Genomic DNA, 13635 nt, shown 5'->3' with positions numbered 1-13635 from the left:
TCATGCAGGTGTACAGGGCCACATAACGTTTCTCTTGTCTTCGACCGATCTTGGTATTCAACGGGCCGAAATAATCCAAGCCAGTGTACGTGAATGGGCGGCGGTGGTGGGCAAGCCGCTGAGGAGGAAGGTTACCGGTCATCGGATTCATTGGCTTTGCTCTTTTGATGCGACAGAACAAACATTTGCTGGTGACGCTTCGAACAGTACTGCGCAGATGAAGAAGCCAATATTTTTGTCGAACCTCATTGACCACCATTTCATTGTTTGCATGTCCAGCCTTGCGATGGTAGAAATTGACCAATAAGCGCACTACTGGGTGTCGTCCATCTAGAATGATTGGAAACTTGATCTCGGAACCGACGTCTTGTACAGCAACGATTCTGCCAGCTAGGTGCAACAAGTTGTCTGGCCCCATTCTGGGAGAAAGCTTCGCCAGGCGACTACTCTTTGGTATCAATTCTCCACGTTCTATTATTGGGATTTCGTCACTAAATGACTCAGATTGTACTTTCTTCAGGACGTGCCTTTCTGCGGCTTCCATAAGTTCCGCTGTCAGGGGGATTAGAGTGGTGGACGTAGGTGTATTCGTACGTTGACGAAGCCTAACATCGGTGCTAGGAGCAACGCGACCTACCCGATCTAAAGCCGAGCGAAATTTAGACGCAGCTTGCAAAATGCGAGCAGTAGCACGAAGTAATCGTAGCCAGTCACTAAAACGACTGAAATCCGCGGTAATTGTCAGATGACCAACCACAAGTCCAGAAGTCTGCTTCCGCTCTTCCTGGACTATAGGCTGACCAGCTGGTTCAACAGGCCAATTCTCCGGAGGATCGAGGAGGAACGAGGGACCTGTAAACCATCGGTGGTTTGGATTAAGATGAAGCGGCTTAATCCTAGTGGCATCGTCCGCAACGTTCAAATCAGTTGGGACCCATTTCCAATCTTGCACGCGCGTATTTTCTGTAATTTCTCCTACGCGATGGGCCACAAAGGGTTTGTACGTTCGTGCGTCACTTCTGAGCCAACCGAGGACAGTTCTTGAATCTGTCCACAAGAAAGTTCGTAAAGGTTTTTTCTTATGAAACTCTTTAATAGTGACAGCAAGGCGAGAAGCTATCAAAGCGCCCTGCAATTCTAGACGAGGAATTGAAGTGGGCTTCAAAGGTGAGACTCTCGTCTTACTGGTGATGAGTGCGAGCTTGACTGTACCATCTGCATACAATAAGCGCCAATAAGCGACGGTGGCAAAGGCAAGCTCGCTTGCGTCCGCGAAAATGTGTAGCTCCCTGTGTATAGGTTCTCCATTGAGCTTGGCGTACCATCGTGGAATCCTAATTGTAGATACGTCAGACAGTTCCTTAAACCACTCGTTCCACTTTAAAATCTGTGATGGTGGAAATGGTGTGTCCCAGTCAATATTGGATCTCCACGCCTCCTGAAGCAGTATACGCCCTTTGACCACTATTGGGCCCAACAAACCTAGTGGGTCGTATACTTTCATGAGGTGGGACAACACTTTGCGTTTATTAAAACTGCCCTGTAGTATGAGACCTTCTAAACCGGTCCTAAATCCGATAGTGTCTGATATAGGATCCCATGAAACACCTAAGGCTCTGACGCTACTTGACTCACTACCAAGTGACATCTCACTAGGTTGGGCGGCACGCAGTTCAGTCGGTACAAGACGCAATGCTCCTTGATCGTTAGAAATCCAGCCACACATTTCGAAACATGCGTTACGATGAATAGTCACAACATCGGATGCCATCTGTGCAGCTTCGTCAACATCGTCCAGACTATCCAAGAAATCGTCCATATAGGAACTATGGATACTTGCGTTGGCTGCCGCTGGATACGAATCTTGGTGTGACATAGCGTTTTTATGTTTAATGTACAACGCAGTGAAAGGGCTGGACGATGCTCCAAAAATGACAGCTGTCATCCGATATTCTTTTAGAGGCGTTGTTTCCCTTGACTGAACGTCGCGCCATAAAAAACGTAGTGCGTCACGATCTTGTTCACGGATTTTTATTTGAGGAAACATTTCCTTAATATCAGCTGTTATGGCAACAGCGCCCTCTCTGAACCGAAATAAAATACCTAATAAATTTTCTAAAAGATCAGGTCCTTGAAGCAGCAACGAATTTAATGAAACACCCTGATTAGTCGCGGCTGCGTCGTGGACAACACGAAGTTTACGTTTTTGTGGATGGTACACGCCAAAATGAGGCAAATACCACCTTATTCTTGCGTTAATGTCACTTTGGTTAGGTTCAGAATCGGTTTTTAATTTATTTGTATTGTTGTTCACACTTGACAGCTTAATGTCAAAATTTGTTTCTGCTTTATTCGGACTGACTGTACTAGGTTGTAAGTTATCAGATACGGTGTGAATTTTATTTGAATAATCGCTTAAAGTGGTATCGCGTTTGAGATCAATGCTGGTGTTGACGCTTTTAGTGATAAGATGATTATAATAAGTGCCGGGATTGCACTCTTCAGCGTAATTTTTGGCAATCATGTTATCAATAAACTTTTTATACGCGTCAGCGAAGGCGGGCTCACGAATCATTCGCCTTTCGAGGCTTAGAAATCTTGATAAAGCTTGCGGGTAGCTATCGGGAACACACTGTATGTTGTCACGCCACGGAAGACCTACTTCATATCTACCGGTCGGTAAGCGTGTGGTGGTAGCATCAAGAATCTCGACGGCACGGGAGTCTAGCTTGCTAAATAGAGTCTCGCGCTTAGAGATACCGAGCGAGTCGAGTTTGTATTGCTCCTTTATCAGTGACTCCAGGCGTTCATTTTCAGAAGGTTCAGTGCGGTCTAACTGACAATGGTTGACGAACTCGACTGGCTTGGTTTTGCTACTCGTTGGTCCATACAAAGTCCACCCAAGCAAAGTGCGACAAGCGGCGGGCTCGTTACGTCTGCCTTCACAAACCTCGCGACATATTGACAGATGCCAATGCTCAGCACCAATAAGTACGGTTGGTGTAGCGTCAGCATATGTCAAGTATTCGGCTAGGTCTTTTAAGTGAGCATAAGATTCAATAGTCTCTCTAGATAGAGTTTGTTCGTTCAAGCCTAACGATTGTACAGCCTTAGCACGATTTACCAAATGGATGTCAGATTCATATTTACCTCTTATGTAAAAGTCAACGTACCTTACCTTTGTAGTTGTTTGTAAACCCATGATACCATTGACAGTTATGATCTCTTCAGGCCCTATTAAACCTATGCGAGCAGCCACTTTACAATCGATCATAGTCGCAGTACTGCCATCATCGAGAAACGCGAAGGTTTCATAGCTGCCATTTGGCCCTGACAGTGTCACTGGTAAAACCTTCCACATTGTAATATTTGAACATATTTCATTAGACGTTTTATGTTGGTTACACGATATACCTATATTAGACACAATCACATTATTGTCTGACACCTTATTATCGGCTGGCGAGGAACTCGACGAATGCTGGGTACCACTTTCAGCCGCAGGAACGCAAATGACGTTATTAATCCGTGTATCGGGTGTAGGCGGTGATCTAAACGTATCCTGCCTGCCGTGCAAAAGAGGGTTGTGTCGAAAAGTACAACCATCGACCCCGCAAGGGTTGCTTTTGCATAATTTCCATAGGTGTGAGTTGTCTTTTAGACATTTATAACAAACTTTGTGTTCACGTAACCAACGCCACCTATCGTCAACAGATAACGACGTAAATTCAGTACATTTTTTTATATTGTGGGATTTTTTACAATAAACACACTCTATCTTACCAATCGTTTTATTTTTGTCATGAGTGACGGAATGCATATTTTCACGTTTAAATGGTTTATTCATTGGAAAATGTACTCGTGATTGTTGCGGTATAGACATAGAAAGCCCTACTTCTGGCGATAAAGCGAATTTAATATAGCGTTCGTGTTCGCGTGTTAGAAAGTCAGATAAAAGTTCTAACTTTGACTTGAGATGGTTTGACGTTTCTGACAAATCTGACGCATAATCAGACCATCTCATTTTCATTAAAGGGTTAAATTTTCCTAGAATATTATGAAACAGCTCCGGCGATTGTAAATATTCTCGTAGGCCGAGTAATTTCATAGTAGACAAAGAATTGCGTACCTTATTAGCGAAAATACCTATCTCCTTTAGGTCAGGCCCGAGCCGAGGCAGCGTTTTCAAAATCTGAACTTCGCCGAAGACAATCATTTCGGGACAAGCAAATGTACGTTCGAGTGCTGCCATGATATCTTCGGAAGCTGCCGCGGTGTTGAGTAAAGAGGCGACGGCCTCCCGGGCGGGCCCGCGGAGTGCGTTATGTAGACGCGCCGTATTTTCTGCGGGGGAATAAGAAGTTTTAGTACTATCAAATAAGTATTTAAATTGAAGCCATTGTGACGAGTTGCCATAGAAAGTTGGAAGCTCAATTTTAGCTTTTCTTGGCACGTCTCGTGCGGCGAGCGCTTTAGCTGCGGCAGCCGTATCGGCAATAGCTTGTAAAAGCGTGGCAGAGCCGGTTATTGGCTCGGTTTGATCTTGACGGCGGCACTCTTCATTTACATGATCATTGTTAAAATCAATCAGTGCATTATCGTGGCCGTTTTGACGTTTGACGTCTTCACGCAATAAAGGTGAATTAATACGGTTATTTACTACATTACACTCTACAGTAGGTTCTGGCCGTAAATTTATAGGGGGATCGGCGGTCATGGTGGTAACTACCGCTATATGTGGCGGAATAGTTACACCCACTTCGGCCCGTGTGTCTACGGGTTGCCTTTCCTGATTTACGTCACGAACCCAAGATGCTGTACGAGAATATGCATTACTAACCGTGTGATTGGAACGCTCCTCGGCTTCTAAGGCGGCTATTTTCGCTTCAAGTTCAAGCTGTTCTACCTGTTTAACCTGCTCAAGGAGTTTCCGTTCGCGTTGAAAGAGCTCTTGTTCCCTTTCTATGCTCTTGCGGGCCAAGTGGGCCTCCGCGGTCAATCGTCGTGCCCTAATCGTGGCCGATGATCGCGTAGAGCCCGAAGCGCGAGACCTGCAACTGAGGGGAACATTAACTTGTTCGGCGCTGGTGCCGGTTGTGAGGCACTCGCGAGACGTCCCGGGGATTTGCGGGTCGGAAGCCGCGGGTGGTACGGTGGCGTCGGCCGCACCGTGATCCAACTTTTTGGACTGGCCGAGCCTACCCGTGGCAGGGGTACCCGTTTCCGAGCGCGTCATTTTAGCGCTTTTAGCCGACTGCTTGGTTTTAGATCGCAAGATCATGAGTGAGGAAGAAGGACCAAAATAAAGAAGACAGACAAGTAAAGTAGAGGGAATTTCGATAGCTAAAGTGGAAAATAATCAATAAACCAGGCAGTCGACTAGTTGTGATGGGTTTATTTTGCGAACTGACGTACAAAAATATAAACAGTCAAAATAACATTAGAATTTAAATATGGAATTAAAAAAGAACTTAAGACTAGACATAGATAATAGTGTAAACGTATCAAAACCTATTTACATATACACCCTTAACAGACTTTTCTTCTCTGCTACTACCGCCGCAGCAGATATGTACTCCAGCGAAATTACTATCAAAACTCTTACCTACATACTACTTCCTTATCATGTTAATGGTAAAATACTATCAAAGATTTAAAAAAATCAAAATATATTTAATCATAACTTGATGTTACAGAGGAGCAGTACTGCGATCCACATACTAGGTTTATAGCCTGTGTCGTGGGGATCTAATCGAAATACAAATTATTATTAAAGCTACATTAAAATTAACACTAAGATTTTTTATTAAATCACTAATCCAACTGAGTACAAAAGGACTTAAGTCCGTTAAAAATAAAAATTTTATTTCAGAATATTTAAACATTCCATACAATATTGTTAGTATCATATCATTAGTATCATTACAGCTACATGTTAGTAAGTAGGTACCTACATTAAAAAGGTCTTAGTAAGTGAAAGTGTTTATGTGAAGTTATGTGTGTATGTGAGTATGTATGTATGAATTATTTATGTGCGTAAAACTCTTACTTGCATTTTACTTCCTTATAATGGTAATGGTAAGCAAGTAATGGTAATCAAGTAGATAAGTAAATTTGAGATTGGTGTTTCTTTACCTAAAACCGAGCCCGATTGAACTATTTGACCTATGTAATACTTGCATGCCGTTAACTTTCAGAAACAGCGTGTGTAAGTATGTGATGACCCATTTGTACTTAAGTAGGTATCTATAGTAAAAGTAGGAACTCCGCTAGTACCAATTATAAGTTATTAAAGTTATGAGGCTATATGATTAAACTGACTGTTGATTTTTAGGATTCCGTTAGTGAGTATTATATTCTTTGATTCCGTATTGCCTTATAGGATCACTCGTGCGTCTGTCTGTCACAGCCTATTTTCTCGGAAACTACTGGACCAAGTAAGTTGAAATTTGGTACACATATGTAAATGAGTGACCCAAAGATGGACGTACTTTTTTCGACATATACTTATGTTCGAAGTTATTTAAGAAAATAGCCAAAAAATGACCATTCCCCCCCCTTTATCTCCGAAACTACTGGGTCTAAAATTTTGAAAAAAATACTCAAAATAGTTCTTTACCTATAGATGACAGGAAAACCTATTAGAAATGTGCAGTCAAGCGTGAGTCGGACTTATGTACTTACGGAACCCTACAAACGCGAGTCCTACTCGCACTTGGCCGGCATTTTTTATACCAGTGACCTGTTTATCAAAAGCTTGTAACTTGTAATACAAAAGCTGTCAAAAAGGGACTTCCATTGTACTACAAGTTACAAGCTTTTATAAACGGGGCACAGAAGTATTATGAATTATAATATACAGGTAGGTATGTAATTAATTATAATTTAAAAGATCTTTACAGTTACCTATTGAGTGCTGACCACGTTCGGATTTTATTAAAGTAGTAGCATAACATTAACTGATAAACTTAAAAACTAAAATAAATAATTAAGTCATAAAAAATAAATAAAACTTACCTTAAAAAGGAGCAGAAGAAATACAGTAAACTCGGCAGTTATTTTTCCTATCTTTTTGATGATTTTTTTTTGCACGAATACGTAAGACCTCCCAATTTGCATATTTCGCCTGCTTCAACAATACTGCGTTTTCGGCAGCAGCTCCTTATATGCGCAAATTAAAAAATAGTAGTATAGCTATAAAAAAACTGTTGCATGCGCTACAGCGGCAGAACAAACAGAATAAGTTGTTTCTATTATAAAATATTATAATTATGTTTATCTTACAGTCACAAATAACATAAAAAGGTTTAAACACTTAAAACGCAAGCTAGTCAATTTTTTAGATGTCAAATCAACATCATAAACACATGAAGTAGCGGTTTGTTTTGCCGGATGCCGCGCGCGCCAGTGAGCGCCTCTGCCTCGCACAGCGAACTCGCGTCCCCGTATCCGAACAATTTTGCGAACCCAATCTTACCGCGCAAAACTGCGCTACGATGAACTTGTGAAAATGACTTGGAAAACTATACTCGTTTAAGTATTGTGTTATTGATTTCGTATTAGTGATCAGCTAAATATTAAAAATATAATATGTAAATAAAACTAGAGTTTAAGTTTAAAATATGAATATAAAACTTCAGTGAAATTATATTTCTTGTGGATTAGATGCAATGGACAATATTGGATATATTACGGTAAGATTTGTAAACAAGTTCTTTTCTTGTGACTTTACAGCATTTTATCATCACCTTTATGGGGTTAAAACAATTAAGTAGGTACCTACCTACTTAATTGAATAACTATGATTTAGAATATGATTTTTAAATTATCGGCGCTTAATTTATCATCTTGTTCTTTGCCAATACAATGTACCTACTGGCCTATACAGTATTCATAAGTATAAATGAACTAATTATAAATTCACACTCAACTTTTGTTATGAGGCTGACATGTTCACCCAGAGTGTCCAAAGCCTCTATAAAAATTAGATTAAAAAAAAAAAAAACTTTTGTTAATACTTTTGAGTCAAGACAAAATGTAAAAAAACAGGTATTTCGTGTAATTTATTAGTACAACCTCAGAATCCTGCAATAAAATACATGTGAAAATTTATATTTTTGCGTCCCGCAAAATACCTATAAAATTGCTCCCCACTGGAATTGCGTTCCGACAGGTTTTATATATGAAAAAAGTATAATCTCATGTGTTATAATACAACACATGATAGTAGTGATGGTCTACTTAATATCAGCTATCATCAGTGTAGTTAATTGACGTTGCTTGTCACGCTTTAAACATAAGAAAATTAGCATTGCATTGCGTCCTGAACAATAAAATTGTAGGTCGGTTTGAGGAGTTTTGTCTACGGATTTGTTTATTGCTCCTGCTTCTGTTACAGGCCACACCCGGTCCCTACATATATCAACATGTATTTCGAAGAATTTTAACATTTAAATTAAATATCGAATTTTGGAGCAAATTAGGCACAATTTACGGTATTTTTTACTTTATGACGCTAAAACGACCAAGAGATTTTGGATGAAGTTAGACAAATTAATAGGTATTGTATTTAAATTAAGTACCTGTATTTACGTAGTTAAATAATACTTTAAATAAAGAAATCAGTCCAGAGTAATAATAGAAGTCGAATCGTAGGCAGTTGCTTGTAAAAATATATATATTAGCTACGTAGGTATTTTTGCCTGTTATTAACGTTACTATGTATGTATATAATTATAACAACATAATCATACCATACAAGTGCCACGTGTCGTAGTAGTAAGCTCAATTATAAAATACCTACCTATCTAAAGGATGACTCACGTTCGACCGGGCCGTGTCCGGGCCAGAGCTTCCGGCGCTTACTATTCTATTATATGACAGACGATCACGTGATGCCTTCCATAGAAAACAATGCGCCGGGTCCGGCCGGCATACGGCCTGGTCTAAGGTGAGACATCCAAGGGTGATGTGGGCGTTACATTACACAACACGAAAATAATCCTTCCCATTCTTAAGAATATTTTAGGACGAAACTTAAATGTTGATTATTAGTCTAGTTGTGAATTATATACGAGTATATCATCATACACCACTGACTGACTGATATACCTAAAATACATAATCATAATCAAAATAATTGACTAAAAGTTTCTAAGTATACTGAGCCACTAAGAGATGACGCAGTGAAATAAAAGGTTTAGGACCTATTGTTTGAAAATCTAACTAAGTATTTATCAATTTTCTTAGGTCAAATTTATATGGTACTTTAAAAAAATTATGTTATGCGTTTTTATAATTTTAACTTAAGAAATTTCTTGATGCTATATCTTTATACGACTTTCAATGTCACATACCTATTAGACATCCTTCGGTATAATCAGATGATGTTGCATCAAAACTGTTGCAGACTTGTCTTGGTCTAAATCTAGGTAGGTCAGAAATTTCAAAGGCCATACCCAAATCACTGAGAGCCCATATTTTCATACAAAAAGTGCCTAAGGTAATATGGGCCGTGTACTTTTCAAGATGATCCTATCATAAGTACGAGTACGCATTGTCAGAAAGAGTTAAGAAAAGAGACAATAGAATATAGTTATTTGTACAACAAGAGATCAAAGTTTGATATTTCTTCGAGTGCTTATTTTGAGTCCCGTGCAAGCGAAAGATTCTATAATCTCGCTACGCTCGTGAATCTAATTTAGAATCTTGAGCGTAGTAAGGGATTCAAAAGCGCACGAGATGTAAATAACTTTGATCTCGTGTAGTACACAAAATTTTTCACCCTAAGCAGTGAGAACATACCTAGAGGGACAAAGATAATAGAACCCAAGTATATCGAACTTGTATTAGACCCCGCATGTTGAAATGACATTTGACTATAAAGGTCACTTGAATGACATTTTATCTCACTCAGTGAGCAAAATGCGATTTTGCTCACTTATTTTGTCTCACTCAGTGAACAAAATGCGATTTTGCTCACTGAGTGAGACAAAATGACTCAGTGAGCAAAATCGCATTTTGCTCACTGTTTTTAAGAAACAAAGTACTCTTGTTCGAGCTGCTGAGGTGAAAAAATAATTAATATCTTCAACAGTTTTTGACATTATAGAACTTTAGTATGACGTATGTTTTAAGCGCATTTACAATTTCCACGCATTTATAGAATCATTTACAGATCCTTTTAAGGGAAAGAGGGGTTTGATCGAGGGATTTAATTCTACTATCGGATAACGTAGGCAAATCCATTTTCATAGGAATATTTTCTGCTTAAAATATGATGAATGAATTCAATTTGAAATTTTGCCACCTTTGCGAGTGTTTATTGTACTTGAAAATTTTATGAGATAACAATTTAAAACACATTTACATTTCTTGAAAGTGGACATTCATGAAATTGGACATTTACATACTTAGGTAAATATGTATGTAAATGTCCAATTTCGTGAATGTCCACTTTCGAGAAATTAGCAATTTCATAGGAACTTAGTTTGGAGTGATAATCTAATCTGCTCATCCCACGCCGCGTGTCGGAGCGCACGTGTGTAAAGATCCTGAATATCCTGATGCTTGCACGCAATAGAACGGGAGTGGCTAATGGGTATTATACATGAAAACATTACAACTGGTTTATTCTGTACTTAAGTAAATAAATTGGGTAGGTAAAGTTTTTTGAAGATAGGCAAATTATATTTTTTTCCGATAGTATTTATTATAGCGATCACGGAAATGCAGCTCTTTTATTTTTATTTCATTTTATTGATTAAATATAATTTTTTAAATGATCGATATGACGTTTGTGAGATGGAATGGCAGATCCGAGTAATTCCTTTGCACGTAGTAAATGGGACGAGATAAAAAAAAACGATGTCAACTGTCAGTGTCACTTAGCTCTCATTCCCGAAAAATAACGGACAAGCCTCATGTTACCTTGCGAATTGCTATTAATGTTATCATTGAGATTTTCGACGACCTCAGCACGACCCACGGACTTCTGATTCCCCACGACATCTGCGCGTATTTGGACAAAGATTGAATTTACTTTCGATAACTTGGCACTGCATAATAAAATTATTGGACAACGTTTTCTTCCCCACCCCTACACGACAGCGCCTACGCTGACCCTTGGACAGAGTTTTGCAAGAAAAATAAGTGAGTTCATACGAGATTGCGAGCAGATTCTACAAATTTGAAATTATTATCATAACAGTGATAAGCACAATGCCGTTGAATTAGAGGAGCAATGGCCGTACAGGAGTACGTATCCGTGAAATACATAGGTACATAAAACTTTCTTCACTTGTGTTTTGATTTTTATTATTAAATTGCCATGAGCTGTTAAGTTCGTAAACAAGAAATCGGTCTAATTTTTTCTAACAATTTCAACCATCTGTTAGTTTTGTGTGGTTATCCTCGTTTTATGAATGTTGTTCTTATTTTCAGGTGGATGTAAACATTCATTGGCGGTATTATACTGATGGCTAATTAGAACCATTGAGCCATGACATACTTCCTTGCAGTGTTATTCGGCTAAGCCTCGAGCATCCTGTGAATCTGAAGGATATAATTATTTCCATAAAAAAGAGCAATCGAATTAGGACCAAGATATCCCGAGAATCTAAAGACATTTTATAAAAAATGCAATAAAATGAAAATGGGAGACTCTCTTATTTTAACAATGTTACAAGAACATGACAATGTTATGGTCTATACTTATTAAAATTTTAAAACCAACATGTCTTTATCTTTGACTTGAAAATGTACAAATGATTTGGGTTAAGTTTTATGAAATGCAACTTATGCTAAAAATCTATTATTATTATATGTCAAATTATCGTGAACTCGATGTTGCTTAAGGCGTATCCAGATTAGTCAATTTTTCGCCAATCTGATTAAATTGCCCGATCGAATCGGGACGTACGGACGCAAACGCCAATTTGGCTCGCCGAATTCAACCGCCGATAATGACCGATAAAATGAGGTGCGGACAAAAGAACACTAATTTGTGAGGCTAGTATTTTCGTTATGGGGCATTTTTTCAATTTAAATGGCTCTAATATCACCATAAATCTAAAATTGGAGATTGACGCCAATTTCATTTCTGATCAAATCAACCGATTTGATCAGTCCCGTCTGGATACCGCTTTAGCACCGCGAAAGGGCGCTGCGCGGTGCGCGCGGATTGACGCATGCGCGTACCGTATGCTTAGTATCTATGGTAATATAATTTAAAAAAATATGCAGATAAAAGGCGGCAAAGTTTATTCGTTGTGCAATACTCAATAAGTTACCGCTTGTTATTTTAATACTCGTAATAAACAAAATGAGTTCAAGTGACGAAAACGACCTGGAATAGACGGCACACCGCCTCATTTGAAAGCAGAAGCAAACTTAATAATGAATAACTAGCTTCCTGCTAAGTCCAGGGACAAATACAACAGGACTTACGACATGCTCATGCTGTGGAAGGACACATGAAGGACAGCCAAAACGCAAGAAACACCTACTCTGAAAGTGGTTTTTAGCGTATTTCTGTGACCAAGTGAAAACTAAAAAGCCATCTACATTTAATATAAACTAAGAATATGCGTTGTTTTTTTAATTGTATTCGCGTCACTTTACCCCTATTAAATACGCTTTACTAAATTGAATTTGTTTTATTTCCTCACATAATTTGAGAATAGTGCTTACTATGTATACCTCAATGGAAGCAAAAATATAGTATTTTTGCGAGTTGATACACTTGCTACTTGTGTATAATGGCAAATGTATTAAACCCGCAATCAACACTAATCAATATGTAAACAGGCCCCAACGTGAAGCACATTTACCCTACAGACATACTTATCCATATTGACCATATTTGAACCTCTCAACTCTCTTCAAGGGCACGCCACACAGCGTGATTCTACTGTTGTAATGTTAATGCTTAAGGATAATTTGTGGATTTATAAAATAAAACGAAACGAAATTTACTGGATTTATATTATATTACTAGCTGTGCCCGCGGCTCCGCCCGCGTGGAATTCGGTTTGTATCAGTAAGCTGCTAAATATATAAAAAATAGTAAATTATATTACGCTGTATTTTTTATTAAAAAAATTATAACGGTTATCATTTCCTGCATGATAATTTTTGAGAAGAATTCTATCTTATGGTTTCATACTTTTTAGAGAGCGATTTGTAGTAGTCCGACTACGCCCGACTCTTTTAGTATGAGGGCGCCGAAGGCGCCCGGCTTTGGAACGCGTACAGCGCGCCACGTACGTCGGGTTAGGTCCGAAGGTTTGACTATGAGGGCGCCTTCGGCACCCGCCTTTGGTAAGCGTACAGCGTGTCACGTACGTTGGGTTATGCCCGACGCTTTGAGTATGAGGGCGCCGGAGGCGCCCGGCTTTGGAACAGGTACAGCGTGTCACGTACGTCGGTCTACGCCCGACACTTTTAGTATGAGGGCACCGAAGGCGCCCGGCTTTGGAATGCGTAATACATCGCGCCACGTAAGCCGGGTTACGCCCGACGCTTTGAGTATGAAGGCGCCCGGCTTTGGAACACGTACTCGTACAGCGTGTCACGTACGTCGGTCTACTCCTGACTCTTAGTATGAAGGCGCCGAAGGCGCCCAGCTTTGGAACG

The 13635-nt window shown here is 39.4% G+C and overlaps 1 protein-coding gene across 2 annotated transcripts in view; it reads left to right on the top strand.

Moving 5' to 3' along the window:
• Positions 1–7420: 7420 nt before the first annotated feature.
• LOC134680510 (pyrokinin-1 receptor-like) overlaps positions 7421–13635 on the top strand; it is a 71327-nt gene continuing 65112 nt past the window's right edge. For both annotated transcript variants that reach the window (XM_063539637.1, XM_063539642.1), the window contains exon 1: positions 7421–7694. The gene's annotated coding sequence lies outside the window, so the exon portion shown is untranslated. The remainder of the gene's footprint in view (positions 7695–13635) is intronic.

Source organism: Cydia fagiglandana, chromosome 1, assembly GCF_963556715.1.
Source record: "Cydia fagiglandana chromosome 1, ilCydFagi1.1, whole genome shotgun sequence".
Lineage (NCBI taxonomy): Eukaryota > Metazoa > Arthropoda > Insecta > Lepidoptera > Tortricidae > Cydia > Cydia fagiglandana.
This window is presented reverse-complemented; position numbering and strand designations above follow the sequence as displayed.